We start from the raw sequence: 19,240 nt of genomic DNA on the forward strand, positions 1-19,240 counted from the left end.
GAACATGCCAAAATCGATCTGTAAACATGTTATCAGTGAAAGACTACAGGAGTCTTCCTGTACAAGAGAGACTTATTAAAAGTATAATGCTATAAACATACAGGGTGCTTTATGGAATCCTTTTTCCGTCCAAAACAGCAGTACATTGATTCAAATCTAGAGGCAATACCAAGACAAACATTTCTAATATTCCCTTTACTATACATCCATTTGAAAGAGTTTGGGGTTCTTGGAATTTTACATCCAGCACTCCTAATTGCAGACTTTGTAATCATTCAGATGAAAACTTTGAACATGTTATCCGTCTCTGTTCTGGCTTCAACAATATTTGCAGGAAATATTTACTACCTTCTTTTAGGAACTGATCACTTTGTACCCTACAGAAGGCTACTTCAGTGTGCTTTTTGACACAATCATGTCTTTATCTGAAAACCCACCAACCCATGCAGCAGTTTACACAACAGACAGACTGATACAGACATTCACACAGTTTAGTCACTAACCCATGCATTCAGTAAGACACATTTAATCACTCACTTATACAGTCAGTCACGCACCTACTAAATCCTCCATCCAAACACTTATACACCCACTCATTCTTCAATACACCTTAGCATATATATAAAACATATTTAAACTTTAGAGAAACACACAGTCACTGGATGATGTCATCAGTGATGTCATTTGAGATGTCATCAGTGATGTCACTGACCATGTCATGAATGATGTAATATGTGACGGCATCAGCAGTGCATTGCGGGGGCGCAAGTTATAGTTAGCTCAACTAACTATAACAGCGGAATTTCTCTGGTTTTGTATGAATGAAATGTCCAACTAACTATAACGTCCCTGAAACCTATGTTTTTTATGTGAATTTCAAAAGTTTTTTAAAGGGTAATTTCTAACTATAACGTCCCTGAAACCTATGTTTTTTTCAGTAAATTTCTAAGGTTTTTTAAATGCTAATTTCTTACTATAACATGCCTGAAACCTATAGTTTTTCAGTGAATCTCAAAGGTTTTTTAAATGCTAATTTCTAAGTATTCCTACATAGGTAGGACATGTGCAGAAAGAGGAAGAAAAGCACAGAGAGAAGCAAGAGAAGTGCAGAGGGACAGCTACGGTATATTTCCAGTGTTGGCTTGCAGAGGTAGAGCTGTGGGCCCGAGGACTCGCAGAGGGAGAGCTCCGAGCTGACGGGCTGGCTCGCAGAGGGAGAGCTGCGAGCCGACTGGCTGCCTCGCAGAGGGAGAGCTGCAGGCTGGCTCGCATAGGGACAGCTGTGGGCTGACTCGCATATGGAAAGATGCAGGCCTTCGGCTTGCAAAAGGATACCTGCGACTGGTGAGGTGGGGCGGGGGAGGGTGAAGGGAGTATCTTGCACACGCAGAGCAGCGGTATATTTCCAGTGTTGGCTTGCAGAGGTAGAACTGCAGGTCCAACGGCTTCTACAGGGAGAACTGTGAGCTGTTACCTTGCAAAGGAACAGCTGCATGCCAAATTGCAGAGGTAGGGCTGCGGGCCGGCTCGCAGAGGAACAGCTGCGGGACGGTGATGTGGGGCGATGGAGGGTGAAGGCTTGCAGAGGTAGAGCTGCGGGCCCGAGGAGTTGTAGAGGGAGAGCTCCGATCCGATGGGATGACTTGCAGAGGGAGAACTGCAAGGCGACAGGCTGGCTCGCAGAGGGAAAGCTGTGGGTCAGCTTGCAGACAGACAGCTGTGGGCCGTCGGCCGACAGGCTGGCTTGCATAGGGTGAGCTGTGAGCCAATGGGCACAAACCGCAGTCAATATCTGTTTTTATCTTTCTGAAGTAAATAACTAATGTCCCAGTAAAACACACCCTGCCCGTATTTTATACAAGATTCAATGTCCAGCACACCGATAACACCCGGCCCACTTAAACATCTCCGTATATTCTACACAGAAACAAACCCTCACAATTACCATTACTTATAATCACAGTTTACGAGTCTGAACAAAATCGTACACAAAATATAGAGAATATTTTCATTTCTTTTTTCTCTTACACATTTGTAAAACATCTCTTGTAACCCAACGCCCCCCACCCACCTTTATTTTGTAAGAACGGGCAATAAATAATCGCTTTAGCAGCATGTTTTTTATTATATCTGTCTTTTATTCACTAATCACTAAGTACTAACACTGTTTGCTATGTGACTTCGCCCGCAGCTATCCCTCTGGAACCGGCCCTCAGCTCTCCCTCTGTGAGGTCATACGCAGCTGTCCCTCTGCGAGATATCCCCTTCACACTCTCTCTCCCCACATCACCGGCTCACAGCTATCTGTTAGCAAGCCAGTCTGTTGGCTTGCAGCTCTGCCTCTGCAAGCTCTCGGGCCTGCAGGTCTCCCTTTGCGAGCAGCCAGTTAGCTCGTAGCTCTACCTCTGCGAGCCGGCCCCTTGACCAGTAGTTCTCCCTCTGCGAGCTAGCTCGTCGTCTCACAGCTCTGGCATGCAGCTCTCCCTCAGCGAGCCAACGGCTCATAGCTCTTCCTCTGCGAGCCAGATTGCCAGGTCGTATCTCTCTCTCTCTGCGAGCCATCGGGCCCACAGTTGTACCTCTGCAAGCCACCACTGGAAATATACCGCAGCTCTCTCTGTGAGATACCCCCTTCACGCTCCCTCTCCCCACATCACCAGCCCGCAGCTATCCCTTTGCAAGCTGACGGCCCGCATCTTTCCCTATACCAGTCAGCCCGCAGCTGTTCCTCTGCGAGCCGGCCCGCAGCTCTCCCTCTGTGAGCCGATGGGCCACAGCTCTTCCTCTGTGAACCACCGGTCGGCTTGCAGCTCTTCATCTGCAAGCCATTGGGCCCGCAGGTTTACCTGTACTGTACCTCTACTTCTACTAGCCAACACTGTGAATGTACCGCAGTTCTCCCTCTACGAGAAACCCCCTTCACCCTCCCTCGCCCCGCGTCAACAGCCCGAAGCTAACCCTATGCAAGACGACATCTCGCAGCTGTCCCTCTGCAAACTGTGGGGCCAGCAGCTCTACCAATTCAACACAACACAACACCAGCCTGCAGCTATCCCTCTGCAAACTAATACTGAGAATATACCACAGCTGTCTCTCCCCAAAATACCTCCTTCACCCTCTCTTGTAATATTTCCAACATAATACAGTGCAGTTTTATACCATTGACCATGCAGGTTAAAAGTTCACCATTGTTTTAAGTTCGAACAATGCCTTCCAAATGCAAGTAGCAGGTGTGGTTGTGCTGAGCAAATTTTATCCTATGATATGTACTGCACCAACTGCATTTTATTAACCAATGACAAAGATGCTTTTTCCTCAAATCTAATATGCACCCTACTTTTTAGAAAACAATGCTTTTCATCTCCCAATCAGTTATTGTTTTGTAGGGGAGAAAAAAGTAGATTCCCATCTTTAAACATATCTCTTATTCTATGAACGGACTCCATGAGCTACAGACATCAATCCATACCTTCCAGCCATACCTTCAAAATGCTAGTGTGGATTGTAAGACATAGCTATATTTTCTAGTGCAAGAGGTGTGCAGAACAGAGACGTATTGACTTAGACCTAGGTTTACAAAATGTGGACATTAAATGGTTTACAGAGAGAGGATTAAATTGGCACCAATTGCTGCCTTTGGTTAAAACCTGTTTGCATCTCAAAACACCCTGACCTCATGATTGTACACTGTGGTGGTAACGACCTAGGCACATTGACTGGGATAGGTTTTGAAATGCTAATGAAGGACACCTTTGGACAATTGATGTTGCTTTTGGCTCAAACTGTTTTTGTATATTCCAATATATGCCAAAGAGAGAAGTAAACATGGTGAAACCAATTTTGTCATCAGATTGAAAAATCCAGAAAGAATGTCAACAAAGCTGTGTCTGCATACCTCAGATACCATAGAATGGGGTTGATCTACAACAGCAACATACGTTTTGATGTGGCTCATATCTACAGAAGTGATAGAGTACACTTCACAGATCAGGGAAATCGAGTTTTTCTGAATAACCTGAAGCTGTGCATCCACACTTATATGTAGCTCCAACTAATAAACACAAGGGCTCCTTTTAGAGCCACTTTATATTCCCAATATTGGCTCACAGAGTGACAGCTGTGGTCTGGCTAGCAGAGGGAGACCTGCGGGCCGCCGGGCATACTCACAGAGGGAGAGCTGCGGCCCATGGGCTTGGCTCGCAGAGGGAGAGCTACAGGCTGTTGGCTCGCAGGGGCACAGCAGCATACTGGCTACCAGAGGGAGAGCTGTGGTCTGCTCTCAGAGGGACAGCTACGGGCTGACTCACATAGGGATAACTGTGGGACAGTCATGTGAGAGAGAGAGCTGGGGTATATTTCCAGTGTTAGATTGCAGAGGTACAGCTGCGGACCCTACGACTCGCAGAGGGAGAGCTGCGAGGCAACTGTTTGGCTGACAGACAGAGTGCTTCGGGTGACAAGCCTGCTTGTAGAGGGAGAGCTATAAGCCAGCGGGCTGGCTCGCAGAGGGAGAGCTGCGAGTCGACGGGCTTTCAGAGGGAAAGCTGCAGATCATCCGCTTGCAAAGGGATAACTTTGGGCCAGTGATGTGGAGCTAGAGAGGATGAAGGGGGATCTAAAAGAGAGACAGCTGCAGTATATTTGCAGTGTTCGGTTGCAGAGGTACAGCTGCGGGCACAATGGCTCACAGAGGGGGAGCTGCAAGCTGAGGGGCTGGCTCGCAGAAGGAGAGCTATGGGCCGGTGGATCGCAGAGAGACAGGTGCATGAGGAAGAGTAGTGTTGGCTTGCAGAGGTACAGCTGCGGGCCCAACGGCTCACAGAGGGAGAGCTGAGAACAGACGGGCTGGCTCGCAGAGGTAAAGCTTTGAGCCGGCGAGCTCATAGAGGAACACCTGCATGCCAGAGCTGCAAGCTGACTCACAGAGGGGGAGAAACGGGATGACGAGCCTGCTAGCAGAGACACAGCTACAAGCTAGCGGGCTGGCTCGCAGAGGTAGAGCGACGGGCCTGACGGCTCCAAAGCACATAGCTGCGAACCGACGGACTGGCTTCTAAAGGTATAGCTGCGAGCTTGTGATGTGGGAGAGGAAACATGAAAGGGGTATTTCACAGAGACAGAGCGGCGGTATATTTTCAGTTTTGCCTCGCAGAGGTAGAACTACTGACCAGATGCAAGCTGATGGTCTGGGTCACAATATGGCTGCCAACACTTCCTAGTTTCAACAGTTCGCAGCCACTGAGCCGCAAGCTCGTGCTCATAACGCCTCAACCAATCAGATGTCAGAATTCTCAAATATCGATATCTGTGATATTTGATATTGCTCAAAAACTACTGAACGGATTTCCACCATTTAAAAAAAGCGTGCCTTCTGGACCAAGATTTGGTGTAATTCCGTTCAGCAGTTTGACCTGTAGCCTTGTCTAAAGTTTCCTATGGAAATTGCATGGAGAAAACACATTTTGGGACCCCCTTTTTTTCTCAGCCCCCTTGATGAACCACCCCCAAACTTTAAAGATAGGAGCTCATCTGAAAAAATTATTTTTGGGGGAAATTTTGTAAAGATTTGTCAAACTACGCCAATGTTATAAGCAAATCCAAAAACGCTTTTCCTATGGAAACTTGGTCCTAACTATAACTACCTATATATATATATATTCACTGAAAAAACCATAGGTTTTACACCAGTTATAGTTAGCTGGAAATTTTACTCGCATAAAACCATTGAAATTCCCACGTTATAGTTAGTTGGACTCACTATAACCTGCGCATGCAATGCACTGCTGATGACGTCACATATTACATCACTCATGACAAGGTCAGTGACATCACTCATGACATCACTGAGTCTTTTTTTTTTTGCTCCTGTTGAGCCATTTGTAATTCCTTTATTTGTTGTTCCCCCCAAAAAACACCCAAAAAATTATAAAAGTGTTCAAAAAATCAAAAAAAAAGAAAAAAATGTTCAGAAAAATGATAAAAAATATATAAAACAACAAAAACATTAAAAAAGTTCTTTTCAGAACTACCTCCCATTTTTTAAAAATTACTAACATTTTTAGCACTCTTGACTTCATTTTTCTCATGGGTTCGCTTCCCGGTGCGCGCACCGGTGAGCGCCCCGTTAGCGCAATAAAAAAAAAAACAAGAGAAGGAGAGCATAAGAGAAAGAAAAAGAGAGAGTAATGTTAAGAGACAGACAGCAAGAGGGAGCAACACAGAGGTACTGTGTAATACATAGTAAAACAGTGTAAAAGATATAAGAAAGTGTAAGAGAGAAAATAAAATAAATATAAGGCTGTGAAACAAAGAAAGAGAGAAGAAGAATACTAAAGCAGAGGCACATGAAGAATGTGAGTGGCTGTAAAGAGTAAAAGGAAAGAGAAAAAATGATGTACAAATAAAAGGTAATAACGGAACCAGATTTAAATAACACTGGTGAGGGAGAGAGAGAAAAAAGTAGTGTGCATAACTAAAGAGGGATGAAATAAGATGGATAAAATCGACTAAAGTTAAAACATGTGGATTGACAGAGAGAAAAAACTGAAAGAAGAAAAGAAGAAGTAACAGAAAGGGAATAATTGAAGCAGCAAAGAAATGTAAATAACGTAGTGTGCTTGAACTTCAGGGAGAAAGCATAATGAACAAGTAGTGAAAGAGTGAAGAGACAGAGACAATTACAGTAAGAGAGACGGACTGAGTGAACGGGAGTGAGGAATTGTGAGAACAGAGGGACTGAGAAAAGGAGTGGAAGGAGTGCAGTAAGTAAATCACCCACACAACACAACAGCTACCCTACCTCAAAGCACTCTAAAATATTATTTTACTGTTTCTCTTGGTTTTCCCCTTGTTACACTCCCCGGTGCGCTACCCATAGTATAAGTAAAGAGGGGTGAAAGAGGGAGAAATATTGAATTAGGATAACACATGGGGAGTGACAAAGAGAGAGGACAAAGAGAGTAAAGGAAACAGTACCTGAATGGACTCGAGTAAAACAGCAAAAAAAGATAAGTAATGCAGTGTGTGTGACTTACAGGGAGTCAGTGGGTGTAGGTCGGAGTGTGGGTGTGTAAGGTGTGTCTGTGGGTGTGTTTGTGTGGAGTGTTTTGGTGTGGGTAGAGATGAGGATGTGTGAAATATGTGTGAGAAGTGTATGAGTGTGGGGTGTATATGTGTTCGATGTATGTGTGTGTATGGAATGTGTGTGTGTGTTTGAGGAGTGTGTGTGGGAGGATTTTTTGTGTGTATGAGGTGTGTGTGTGGTATGTGTGTGGGGTGTATGTTACAGGTGTGTGTATGTGTTGGGAGGGGGATGAGGTATATGTGTAGGAGTAAGGTAAATAATTAAGAAAAAGAGAATGAGTGAAGAAGCAAAGGAAGGGAACAGAGGGTAAGTGAAGTAAAGAATAGGGATCAAAAGAAGTTGAATATGAGAGGGTAAATAGGGAAAGGGGAGTAAACATGGAGAATAAGAATAAGTGAGAGAAGCAGAGTAAAACACAGGAGTGAGGTAGATTGAGAAAATGTTAGTGACCTTAAAGCAAAGGGTGATAACAAACTACATTTTTTTAGTCATACTTACCATATAATAAATGTAACTTTAATTTTTTTTACTACAGTTGGTATCTGTGAAAGAGAGAAGAAAAAATAAGTTATAATTAGTAAAATATGTATTTTAAATTAAAAGATACAAATGAAGAGGTTAAAAATCATAACACTCTATTTAGAAATAAAGTTAGAGTGAATAACACAGTAAGGGAAATAAACTAAGGTAGAAGGACAAAAAGAGGGAAAAAGAAATAGAAGGAGAGCAAATTACAAAGAGTAAGGCATATAGATTCACTGAGAAAAAGAGAGAGAAGAACAGAGAAATGAACTGAAGGTAAGAAAGATACTAAAACAATGTGAGTTAGCAAAACTAAATCAGGAAACAGAAGTAAGTAAAAAGATAAAGACTGAGAAAGAAAACAGTCTAATTAAGGATGCATTTAGAAGAATGAGGAATAGAAGATAACTGAGAGTAAGTGAAGAACAGTCATGGGGGCCGATTCCGATCCGGTAAAATGCGCTCCGAATCGTCGTACGGAGAGTTTTTTCTCCATACGAATCGTACCAGTAGACGTCCCGTACGTACGACGAAGTACGATCCGTACCAGGTGCCAAACTTGTTACAAGTCGTACAGGACTCCGTACGACTCAAATCTCCGTACGAGTCTCACTCGGAACCGGCTGTACGCGACATCACTACGGTTCGTGGCTGGTTTTTACGACCCAGCAAGTACGATTCGTGTCGGGTACGCGCCGTACGACCCTTTTCCTACGGGAGCCGAAAACAGTCGTAAACGCAGAGTTTGTGCCGAAAAAGGTACGGAACGCCCCCCCCGGGTACGGCACGTACCCCCCATGATCGCAGGGGTATGCGCCGTACCCCTGTGATCATGCGGGGTACGTGCCGTACACCCAGCGTACATGGGGTATGCACTGTACCCCATGTACGGTGGGTGTACGGCACGTACCCCATGTACGCTGGGTGTACGGCACGTACCCCGCATGATCACAGGGGTACGGCGCATACCCCTGCGATCATGGGGGGTACGCGCCGTACGGTGTGTAGGTGATCGTGCGCTTTTCCGTACAAATCAACGTGTACCGTACGAATCGCGTCCGGGTCGGCCGATCGGGATCGGAATCGTCCGGTCGTACGGCATCCGTACGAGTCGTACGGAAACGGCTCTGGATACGATTCGTACGGACGGGGATTTTACCGGATCGGAATCGACTCCATAGAGTGAAAGGATGAAGGGAGACAGGATAATATACAACGATTGAAGGAAATGGACTGAGGAAGTTATAAGGTAGACACATTAAGAGAAAAACTGAGTGAGGTGGAGTACAATGAGTGAGAAAAGGAAATGAGTAAGTGAGGAAAAAGAAGGAAAGAGAGGAGAAGACGACTAAAACAGTGGTACTGAGAAAAAATAATTTGGTGATGAAAGTAAAGAGAAGGGCATTGAAAGAAAGGAAATGAAGGATAGTAATGGAACCAGAGTAAAAGAAATGGGATGAAGAACGATGATAAAGGAGCAGTGAAGTTGTTGATAGAAGGTATATAAACACAAGTGAACATTACACAAGTAGAGTGAGGCACTGAGGACATAGAAGTAGTGAACGAAAAACAGAGAGAAGAGGTCAAAAGTGAGGAGCAAACAAAGATAAGCTAAGGAGAGTGGGTGATTTATAGTGATAGAGTGCAATAATACTGCTGAGTGAGTAAACAGGAATTACTAAAAGAGCAAAGGAGGAAAATACGGAAAAGAAAAGAAAAGCAGAAAGACTGAAAGCTGAAAAGTTATGCAAGGGAGAGACGGGATACACACAGTTGAAATGAAAATGAGGGATTGTCAAAGAAGTGGAGTAAGGGAACGGGGGTTACAGAGAGTGAGAGAAAGACATTATAAGTGAGTAAAAAGAGGTGAAAGAGGATGGAAAAAGGAAAGTAAATGTCAGAGAATGGAATACAATTTAATTTACACAATCCAAAGTATAAAATAACTTGTACAACATGTTACAGTTTATTTTTGCTGTTCTCAGAATATATTGAATTTCACTTAAAAGAGTGAGTTCAAACTACTCATCATATGACAGGGGAAAAAAAAACACAATCTAAAAGATTGTGTTTTAAAAAAAACCTTAGATACTGACAAATCACAAATCTACGCTAATCTTAGATTGACGTACTTTTCCTTGAGGCCAAATACTGTATCATGGTGGTCCTTTTCACGTTGGAAAGTACTTTGCTGTTCACTTAAAAATCCATTTCATTGACTTTCTAGAAGAAAAGCTCCAAGAACATCTGAAATATTTTCAATATTTTCATATACTCCTTTTTTCAGTCATGACTCTTTACTCATTCCTGCACCTTTCCATTTGGCCAAATAGTGTCAGATGTATGAGTATTTGTTCAAATGAAATCTAAGGCACTCTGAAATGATCTTTTTCCCGACGTTCTGAAAGAAAGGCTCTACGACATTTTCACAACATTTAAATATTTGTAAAACCATCTCTGACTCACTCATGTTCATCATTTTGAATAATACTAACCTCACTTATTATGAGATCCAATTACAGAACCTATATGACAAGTCAATTTTTTATATTGCCTGGAACACTTTTACTCAGAATATATTTTTAAACAGCAAAATAACCTTTATAAACTACTCCCGTCTTCATATGCCAATTACTTTTACCTAAATTTTGGCTGTAAAAACACTAGGTATGAATTTATAAAGCCAAAAGGCAAACTTTGTTTGAAAGTCAAATGAGTGTCGTTACATTGGGTCCAACCTTTAGAAGTTTTTAAATAGCATGTGTAATGCCCTGATGTTGTAGAAGGACCATCATGAAAAATAATAGCTACAGTTGCAAAGGTTCTTCCTGATATCGATAACTGAGAAGCCACGAAATTTTTAATAGAAGTTGTCAATTTAGTTCCATCAGGTCTACATCGTTGGAACATTAAAATGACATAGTGACCATAATTTTGTAGAAATAATGTGGACAGCATTGTAGACTTACATTGGGTACACACCATATTGTGATCAGCTGCTTTAACTAGATTATTAAAAGGCACTGATTTGGAGTCTGGTAAAGTCAAATATATAAATCTTTCACTGTCTATTCTAGTAGTACTTGATGAAGCACAGTTATCACAGTCATGTTGCCATTGATAAGAAAGATTAAAAAGATTTTTTATATCTACTCCTTCATCTTCCAATACATCAAGCATATACATTAAAAATTCCTGACAATCCTGCTGAATTATCTGTGAAAATTGATTTTGACCTGAACATATGTCTACAAGATTCCTAATTTCTGAAACACTTTCTATTTTTCCTCTATCACTACTGCATTTCTCTAACACAGATTTCAATAAACAGCACAATGTTTGTTCCCGATTTTCGACAATCTGTTTTTGTAAATTTTGAAGAAAAAAAACAACATTAACTACTACATTAGCATAGCAGTTGACACCAGAACTGTTTTCAAACTAAAATCCAACAACATCTTTAACAGAATCATTTTTCTTTCTGCTTACAATTACAGTTTCATCTATTTTTTGTCTTTTTGCTACTACCTTACTGCAATTACTCTCATTTCTTCTTTTTCGGCCTACCACACGTTTTTCAATCAGAGGATATTGAGGCAAATGTGGAGCATGCACTCTTCTTAACCTATTGTATTCTTTAACACAATCTAGATCAGCACAAATCTTTGTTTCATCACACTCAATCAAGTACAATCCTGATAAAGTTCTCACTCGTGATAATGCCACATATGCCATACCCTCTTTAAACACAGAACTTCCAATGTTCACCAAAGCACTATCTACACTTAAACCTTGAGATTTATGAATTGTCACTGCATATGCCAAACAAACAGGAAACTGTTTTCGGCGAACATATAAGTCTTTCACAAGCAAAAATCTAGCTGAACAACGACAAATTTGTTCTATTTCGTCAATGCCATCAAATTTAATTTTTAAAATTTAAATTCCATCTCTATTTTTGTAATTCACAAAACCAACAACATGACCCATTGCTCCATTTACCAGACCTCTTTCAACATTTAAATTCCTTCTCAAAATAATACGACAATTTAAACACACATTCAGAGTTTTTTCAAAACCAGCAGTTTTAGATATAGTCTTCTCCAATGAATCCAATTTTGATTTCAAATTTTCTGACAAAATAATTGTTGCTCCCATATGCTCTATTTTATCTATAGCTTCCAGTTTCACTATCTCTTCATTTTCTAACTTCAGCATTTTGTTGTTGAACATGGAACATTCTTTCAGAGTAGGCATCAAACATATGGCAGATTTCTTCTTGTTAATTTTCTTAAAATTATTCTCTGGAAGAATGTTTTCATTTGGGTACAAATTAGAAATTAACCGTCCATGTAAAGCTTCTTTCCCTTGTTGACTTATTTTTCCTACTCTTACATCTTGCAAAATATTTTTATAATCTTCATCCTTTGCCTGCCGCATATTTTGAAGCAGTTCTGCATTTTTGAAGTTTAACCATATATTAACGTTTCCAATGCTTCCTAGGCACTTCCTGGTATCTTCATGTGTGAGCATTTTGAACACAGGTTGTCCTTTCACTGGAGTCAACTGCAGAAGATCTCCAAAAACAATAATATGTTTTCCTCCAAATAAAACATCATAGTCTGTTCTAAGAATTTCTTGCATTCTCAAATGCACAAAAGCAAGCATTATATTTGACACCATGCTTACTTCATCAATGATAAGAAGTTTCATTTTCTTCAGGACTCTCCAAACTTCGGAACACGCATCTCCAGATAGCTTGTGATATTGCAATTTGTTATCATGCTCCACTGGCAGCATCAGTAAACGATGTAAAGTAATCCCTTTAATATTATGTGCTGCCAGCCCAGTTGGAGCGGTAACAACACAAGACAGCGGTGATTCAGTCCTTTTCTGCAGATAAGATGCAATTGCTTTAATCAGAAAACTTTTTCCAGTTCCCGCTTCTCCACTCACGTACAATTGGACAGGCTTAAATGATGTACATGAGCACTCTTTCTTCTCATGACTCAATCCATGTTCAACCTGTTCTGTGACTTCGTCATATATCAGTTTCTGCTCAAGGTTTAATTGTTTCACCAAATCTTCTAAATGAATTACATCCTCTTGAGCTTGCTCCATAGCTCTTTCCACTTCATCCATGGCAGTGGCAGATTCATTTTGGATAATTGGTCCTCCTAGTGGATCCTGACTCAATGAAGCAGAACTCTGACTGCCTTGAGAACTATCTCTCGCAATCTCTGCAGCAATTGTTGATTCTTGCTCTATTTCTTCATTCAACATTTGCAGATAATTTGGAAAAACAGGACATTCTATTGTATCCTTCGTAGCATTAAAAGAGTCTTCATAACAGAGAAAATCTCCAAGTAGTTCCTCTTCTTCTCGCCATGGTTTAAAGAGTTGCAAAAGAGCCAAATAGTAAAATTCTCTTTTGTCTGGATTTTCACAACTCAATTTTCGATGATTAATCAAATGACCTTTTTTCTGTTTCACTAGACATCCTTCACATCCAATGATTCCATATATTCCATTATTGATATCTTCTCTGATGTTTCTTTTATAAATATATCTTTGCAGAACTTCATAGAGACAAACGTTCTCAAGGTGAGGACTTCTATTTGGATAGTATGTATCCAACATGTTTGTCTTCAAAATATCTGTACTATCTGGTTCTTTCTCCGCCAAATACTCTATCTCTTGTACAGATTTCAAAACTCGATTTCGTGTTGCAGCAAGACCTAGACTCACCCAAATGATGGTTCTAGATTTGGCATAGAGACTTGCTGACGACAATCGATCAGAACATTCATATGCTCCAATTTCTCGATGCGACAACATCTTCAGACTGTAACTGTACAATTTCTTGCTTAGGCTCTTTTCATGTGAAATGTCCTCCCACATTTCCTTCAGTTCTGTCTTTTCTTTTTTTGTGATGTAAGACGTCACATATCGAGCTACAGCAATAGAGTTGTCAGCAACGAATTGAATATCCATGTTAGCATTCCAAATGGACAAAATCACTGGGTTGTAGTCATTGATGTACTTGGACTCTTCGTTTCTTTTTAAATCGTATGTATTTTTTGGTGATTTTCTCGTCACAGTATGTCGCAGAGAAGACATTAAATTATTTACTCTTCCTTTAGAAATCACTGGTCGTGGAAAAGCGAAACGACATTTTGTGTAGAACATGTCCTTGTTTCTGAATTTTCGACGACAGTACTTTCCACAACAATGGGATTGAAAGCGTAAAACTTGTTGCCTTAAATTCTTTTCTTCGGTAGTTTTCGGAACAGCACATGTTGAATACTTTTCAATGAAGCTCATCACTGTCTCATCTGAATCTGTTCCAAATTTGGGTGCATCTTTAATCCATAATAACATATGTATGTGAGGAGCACCTCTCGCTTGATACTCCTTTCTCCAAAAGAAATCCAAAACCTCTCCAAGGGGAGGATTTTTTTGTTGGTAATAAAAGACATCATAGCTTCAAATCTATGATTGAAATATCTGCATACATTCACTGGATCCAAAGAACACAGTTCTCCAGGTGTTTTGAATTCTATATTTTGTATATTAGCATTGGCCTCTCGTAGAAATTGAAGTAAGTCCTCCCATGCATACTCGGCACAGCTAAGAGTGAGGAACCATGTAGGAGTTCCTAAGTTTCTTAGCATACATTTCAATTCCCCGTGGCGACGGTACCAATACTCATTTGTACCACGCTGACATGCCATGAGATTGATTAGATGAGATTCTAAAATATTATCTTGCAGATTCACTTTCTCCATAAAGTCCCTCGCCGAAACATTTTACAGATGTGCTCCACTTTTCAGAATATGGTTTACTGCATAAGAAAGCCCAGACAAGTCACTTTCATACAGTAGATGAAACAAATAGGGAATGCATTGATGAAACCTTGCATCTTCAGCATATAATCTTACAGTTCAATATTCAGATGCAGGAATTTGAAGTGGTCGATCGTCATATCGTCCACCTCGACCTGTTGGAAATAGCTGTGGAAAACAACGAGCTTCCAAACTTTCTTCCCATACACTAATGGGACTTCCTTTTGCTGTTTTCATTTGAAACAATTCAATTGCATTCCCCATTACTTCTTTGGAATGCAAAGGATGAAGAGTATAATGTTCATATATTTCTTCACTTCTAGACACATCAACTTTTTCAATTTGGCCGCCTGAACTATCACTGTCTTCATCTGCAGCTTTTTCCTCTGCTGCAACACATACATCTTTGTAGTACTCATTGTTTTTGACTAAATACAACGTTGCCTTTTTGACTTTCCTAACATCCACTAAATCTTGCCAAATTTTTTTACTCTTTGTTGGAATCCCATTAACTAGAATAACTAAAGGTTCCTCTTCTACTTTTTCTATACCAATTGTATCAATATTTTTTTTCAAATCTAGGGGCAAATAAACAACTCTTCCCTTTAATCCTCTCTGCAAATCTGTAGGAGGAAATTTCCCTATCTTAGGCTCCATGCGAACAAATGCCTGAAAAGGATGGACACATTGAATCAAAATAGACTCATATGTATTTAAATCCATCAAATCACGGGGAATGTCTACCAACTCCAGATTATTATGAACAGCTCTAGCAGGCATTCTGTTTTGATTTAATTTATCATAACAATATTTACAAATACGCTGATCAGAACTCAAATCAAAAGAATTCTCCACCCACAAATAAGTTGCTAAATCTTTCCACTCATAATTATCCATCTTTTCACTTTTTGCATATAAATCAACTAACCTAGTCTGAATCTTATAATGAGTCCGTCGACAACACACACAAGTAAAATTCGGCCTTTCACTTGATTTCACCTTAAACCTGGTAATTTCCTTCTCAAACTTTTCTGTATTTAAAATCTGTACATTGTCTTCCACATTACCTTGAATTGCTGTCTCAATTTCTACACTGTCCTCTTGGGGGGAACGCCCGGTACGCGTACTGGGGAGCGTACGAGGGAGCGTACTTAGGTGAAAAATAGTGAAAATAATAGTGTAAAATAATCATTTTGAGTGATTACATGTAGGGTAGCTCTGAAAAGAGCTTTTGGGTTCTGTGGCTATTTTAGGTACCTACAAGTGTGTCCCACACACACCCACATGCACACAACCCCACACTCACACACCCACACACTCCCCACACACACTTCACACATGCACACTTCCATCCACAGTCAAACACCCCACACCCCCACATCGACACCTTACACATCCACAGCTACACCCACATCCCACACACCCACACTCAAACACACACCTCACCCCCCTTCCACCACACACACACACACATGCACATACACACAAATATCTCACAGACACACCACACACATCCCACACACACATCTCCCCCCCAACACACACAGAGACAACTCACAGACACATCCACACATCTCATACATACATACACATCCTAAACACATACCTCCCACACCCACACACACACCACACACACCTCACACACCCACACTCCCACCTACACTCAAACACCCCACACACCCACACCCACACACACACCTTACATACCAATATCCCCACCCACATCCATATACCCCACACACCTATACACCTCATCCTCCCTAGACACACAGACACACACATACACACCTCACAGATACCCCCCGCACATCCCCCACACACACCTCCCCCACCCCCACACATGTGAAACACTAAAATAATAATTTAAAGTGCTTAGAGGTAGGGTATCTCTGAATAGAGTTGTTGTGTTGTGTGGGTGATTAAAGTACCAACATGTAGGTACCAATGCAGAGTCTTAAATTCAATGTACACCGTTTCCTCTGTAGATAATTTGCATGTTGTTATAGAAGTTATTGTGGTATGTATATGGAATCTATACCATAGTCTGTCAGGGTAGCAGAAACAACATGGAGGCAGGAGATGAAAAAGAGATGTCAAATACACATTGGAGATAATATAGTGGGAGAAAGGAAGTAACTATGAGCAAAATTACTATGTAACACAAATACGTTGCACAGTATACTATAAGTCTGACTTTATATTATAATCAATTTGGTACTAGTTTATGAATTACATATAATAATGAATAATGTCTCGAACAATTTTTGATTATTAAATATAAATTTATTTTTCTGATTCTTTTTCAAAATTTAATAGAACGTCTAACATTTGACTGTCCGAAATGTTCTCTTGTTGAGTGAACATAACTTCCAACATTTGACTGTCAGAAACGTCCTCATATTGAATTAACAAATCCACAGATTCTACACATTGTAGAAGTTCATGGTCCCGTGATTCATCCATGAATTCCAAGTCAATGGGTTCAATGATTTCCTCATTGTTCATCTCTAGGACAATTTCAAAGGAAATGTTCTGTTCTCCTTCCATTTTTGTGCTGAAATTTACATTTAAAAAAAATCAGTAGAAATATGGCACTGTTGGGTTTAAGTTCAGACAGGTAGTTTTGATTTTTTAATAGTGAAGTTAACTTTGGGCAATGTATGGCAATGTATGGTAACAGGCAGGAAGTAGAAATATTAAAAAGTGCCTGTGAAGAAGCGTAAGTAAATTAATAATTATAGCAGAGAAGCCTAAGTCAATTTATAAATATAACAGAGGAGCCTATCTCTATCTATAACTACAGCAGAGGGACAGTAAATAATTATCATAAAACGTTTTTACAAATTAACTTAAAGTGCCCATTACAAATTATCAACTTACTTTAGAGAGAGGTGGAGAAGAAAAAATGAGAAAATCCTTTCAAGATGTACCTCAGGTAGTTGTAGTCAAAATGGCCGTGTTTCCCTCTCATTCCCTCACATTTTTCATTTATATTCATGTACATAACCAATCAAATGTCAGGAAAAAAAATAGAAAATGAAAGTAACATTTTAATTGGTTGTCAATTCTAACACTTCAGATGTGTTTTTGTTATGTAATTTACCTCAGGATATTTAGACAGGGCTACAGGCCAAATGGCTGAATGGAATTCCACCAAATTTGGGAAAATGGTAGGGACTGGTATGTAGTATTGCCTATTCTATATTTGGTGAAAGTGTCTCCAGTGGTTTTTATGTAAATTATCTTTTATTATTTTTTTTGGAGCGCTTCCCGGTGCGCGCCCCGGTACGCGTACCGGCAGCGCTACGGGAGTCCTCCATTTTGTGTTTCGGTAGATTTGAGTCAGAAAATGGCAGACAAACAACATTGGGAATGGGTATAAGGGGGCACGGTTGGCAGTCCCTGACCCTCTAGGTTTTCTGAGGGGGTCTTAGGAGGCCCATATAGGACAAAAAAATATATATATTTTTAAATTTTCGCGGGGGGAGTGCCCGGTACGGGAAGCGTACCGGGGAGCGTACTTTGGTGAAAAATAGTGAAAAAAGTTAGAAAAGGATAATCATTTGGAGTGATCAGAGATAGGGTAGCCCTGAAAAGGGCTTTTGGGTTCTGTGGCTGATTTAGGTACCTACAAGTAGGTACCAATGCACAGTCTTAAATTCAGGAGGAATATTCTATTCCCTTCATCTGAGAAGTGCACACCGTCTCCTCTGTAAATATCTTGCATGTTGTAACGCAAGTTGTTGTTGTATATTGAACCCATTCCATAGTCTCTCATGTAAGCAGAAACAGATTTATTCACATGTTTCCGTGCTTTTTCAAATTGTGGACAAAATTGGTTGGGCCACTTCCATTTCTGCCTTTGGGATATATTGGAATATACCAAGGCAGTTTGTGGAAAAAGTGCCATCAACTGATCAAAGGTGTCCTTTAAAAGCATTTCCAGACCTACACCAGTCAAAGTGCCCAAGTCATTTCCTCCACAGTGCAGAATTAACAGGTCAGGGTGTGGCAAATGCAAAAAGGTTTTCACCAATGGAATCAATTGGTGACATTTTAATCCTCTGTGGCCAATCCATTTTATGTTCACGTTTGATAAATCAAGGTTGTGTAAATTTCTGGTACTAGCATACCTTTGAGCCCAGTGGATATAACTATGTCCAATAATCCAGACAGAATACATGGTCAGAGGAGATTCTGGTGCAGTTAGATGAAGTGTGGAAAAGAAATGGCAGTTGGAATAATAGGAGTTTGCAAAAAAACCTGTGGAGTTTCAGTGCTCTTGAATCACAAGCAATGATTGGTAGAATGAGATAGGTGAAAACTGAAAGTTAGGATGCATGGTTGTGTTCTGTGTAAGAAGTAATTTGAATGGTTAAAAAAAAGTTATTTAAAGAAACCTTACACCAGATAAGCTGGTGTATTTGCAGGTCAAACATCCTTGCAGAGGTGATTTGCAACATTGTAGAATAAACTTTTAACCCTGGCAGCTCAGTGAGGAGGGAGTTGCTATGGTAACAGGTAGAAAGGGCTGATGGGGGGAAGGGTGTTGGTTTGAATATAGAGAGGGAAGAGTTTTAATTGGTTAACAAAAAGGGATATCTGTGTAGAATTATAGGTTTTCTGTGCCTTTATGGTTTGCAGTGGTTGGAGAACATACCTTTTGCTCTGCTAAAGAAATATTGGTGTGTGTATCTGACACTGTTGTGAATGTCCTAAAGCATTTGTAAAGGTGAGTTATGATTCATTTAATATACATAGAGACTTGTATACTCTATGGAGAAGATTT

This window comes from Lissotriton helveticus, chromosome 11 (assembly GCF_964261635.1).
Source record: "Lissotriton helveticus chromosome 11, aLisHel1.1, whole genome shotgun sequence".
NCBI lineage: Eukaryota > Metazoa > Chordata > Amphibia > Caudata > Salamandridae > Lissotriton > Lissotriton helveticus.